Source organism: Bison bison, unplaced genomic scaffold (assembly GCF_000754665.1).
Source record: "Bison bison bison isolate TAMUID 2011002044 unplaced genomic scaffold, Bison_UMD1.0 scf7180017864522, whole genome shotgun sequence".
NCBI classification, from domain to species: domain Eukaryota; kingdom Metazoa; phylum Chordata; class Mammalia; order Artiodactyla; family Bovidae; genus Bison; species Bison bison.
In genome coordinates, this window is record NW_011495073.1 from 344612 (window position 1) to 347355 (window position 2744).

At 51.7% G+C, this 2744-nt stretch overlaps 1 protein-coding gene across 1 annotated transcript in view; it reads left to right on the forward strand.

The window, feature by feature from the left end:
- The window catches only part of ABCA13 (ATP-binding cassette, sub-family A (ABC1), member 13), a 402303-nt gene that overhangs the window by 177637 nt on the left and 221922 nt on the right, over window positions 1–2744 (forward strand). The window lies entirely within an intron of this gene.

The following is a 2744-nucleotide window of genomic DNA, read 5'->3' on the forward strand; positions in this document are numbered from 1 at the left end:
TCCGGATGCATTCCAAGGGGAGCAGAGGACATGCGTGTGGGGAGAGGAGGCAGGGGCTGGGATGGCAGGACGGGCCGGGGTCACGGAGCTCCTCCAGTCTCACAGAGACTCACAGAAGCGGAGCCCACAGGGAGGAGAGGACCCGAGGTCCCTAGTCAGGAAACAAATTGGTGTCTCCAGGGGGTGAGTGTGGCTGGGGGGCCGAGGGGGTAAGATAGGGCTGGAGTGGGGCCTGAATCCAGTGGGGGAGCTACTGATCTAGAAGACGCGGGGTGGGGTTGTATGTGTGACAGCTGTGGCCCAAGCTGGGCTCTGCCCCTTGAGGGGACCGTGAGACCACAGTGTGGAAGCTCCTCACTCTCAAGCCAAGTTCATGAAGCAGGATATCAGTCAGGCCTGACCCATGGGGGACCAGGCCAGGGCGTAAGGACAGATGGTGAGTCACTCATGTGCCTTAGAAGAAGAGGGGCCCCTGAGGAACTATGACTGTTACTGCTTATTGCTGCCTTAAAATATGTTTGCAAGATTTGTTTTGTAAAATAAGGATTTACAGTCATGTGGTTGGCAGCTAACTGGTGTCTAAGGCCGTTCACCACCACAGCGGGACTGACTCACATCCCGTCTTCAGAAGTGGCTGCTGATGACAACCACACCAGTGATGATGGGGACTCAGATACACAGGAAAACATCTACTTTGCACCAGTCAAGCCTGTCCTAAATGACAGCAGGAACTTAGGGAGAAATAGTGCACATCTCTAAAGGACAAACTGGTTACATGCTACCTATACTTTTAAAAAACTTCCCAGGCCACCAATTTTCATTCAAAGTCTGCACCTACCCTGGACCATGGCAGACTTTGCTGTGCTGGGGGCTGGGCCCAAACCCAGCTCCTAAGGATGCTCCGAGGGCTTCATCTTCTGATGTGGGCACAGCAACCTCACGGGTTATCAGTTTGCTGCTAGTTACCTGGCAACGACGCTGGTGTGCACAGAGGTAGGTGGGGAGAGATCATGTTTTAGGATAGCCATACTCAATTAGAGGAGCAAGGACTGAAAGCCCTGATTCGGAGGCAGGGCGATCAGTGTCAGCTCCTGTGGCAGCACTTGGTTCCCTTAATGGCCATCTTGGTTACAATCGAGCTGATGCAATCTGGGGTAGACTCCTTAGAGAGAACATTTGTCTAGAGTCAGGTCTTTACCATTTTGCCTTTTATTTGAAGGAGAAGGTAGAAGTCAAGAGGGGAACTTAATCAATGGGATATCATGATGCGGTTAGTGTTAGTCCTGAGGATTCTGGCAAGCATCACAAGGCATGAGCTGCAGGCTGGCTTGTTTGATGGTGATGAGACCCACAAGGGCATGTGTGCAGGTGGACATAAGCAGAGGACACAGCATTGAATCCTGTATGCTGCCATGTGAAGAGGATGGAGGGATGAAGAAGGACCTGCCAGGAATAACCGGGAAAGAGGAGAAACTAGTCCATTAAAGAGCAGGGATCAGTGAGGAAGGAGGAGGGATCAGACCATTAAGGAGGGAGAGGTCTGGTGCATCAGATGCTGCTGAGGGTCAAGTAACATGAAGACTGAAGCTTAACCTCTGGACTTAGTGTGAGGAGGTTGCTAGTTGACTGGATCAGAGCCATCTTGGTAGCACAATGGGGAGGGAGGTCTCTCTGGAGTCAGGGGAGAAAGGATGGAAGAAGATTAGAAACTGAACTCTTCTGAGGAGTTTTATGCAAAAATGGAGCAAAGATTTGCGACAATATCAAGATGAAAGAGAAACAGACATTTCAAATACTGAACAAACCACTGAGGCAACACAAGGTGGGTGGCTTTCTGGGTGCCATCCTGTGAGCAGTGGTTGGGATCTGTGGGGGGTGGCCGTGACACTGTGGCGGGCAGAGCCTGTGGACACAGGAAGCAAGGAGGGGGAAGGGAAGAGAGTTCCATTTTGTGGGAGTGATAGCTGGAGGCAGGGACCGGCTGGCGAAAGGATGTGTGGGAGAGGATGGGTGGAATTGAGCCTCTGGCGGGGCCGTGGATGCTGGAATCAGCCAGGTCCAGGGTGTGGTTTTGTCCTGAGTGGCTAGGAGTGTGCTGACAAGATCAACAGAGAACGGGGAGGGTTTTGGTTTAAGGTAGAAGTGTAATTAGGATGTGGATATTTGAGAACATCTGACATCTCACTGCCTTGTTTTTGTTTTCTGTGTCAGTCAATCTCTGGTTAATGGAACTAATGGGATTAATCCCCAGAGGGTCACCTCCTCTGGAGCGGGAGCCACCAGGTGGGAAGGGATTGCTGGCTTCTAATGGGAATAAAGGTCAAGACAGCCCCCTGCTGAGATGGGCCACTTGTCCTCTTCCTCCCAACTGGGCTGCTGTCCACAATGGGAGCATCTGACAAGGGCAAAAACTGCTATAAATGTAGGTTGAGGTTCACTCCACAGGAAATGCAGGGCCACATGGACTAACGGTCCAGTGGGCCTACTGACAACCAGACCTGAGAAGGGAGCCTGGCCTCCTTCTGGGTCTGGATGAGGAATCTGTCAACAGTGAAACGTTTACTCGTTGCTCAGGTCCAAGTACCTGGGATTTTACTGGTGTTTGCATGAGAGTTTTGCAGTTTTCTGGGTCCCAACAGTCTTGAAGCTCAACTGCACGGAACCTTGTAATCCCTCCTCTCCCCCACTCCTCCTCCTCTGGCTGCTCCTTGGCCTCTTAGAACCCGTTTTGCTGTATTCTATAT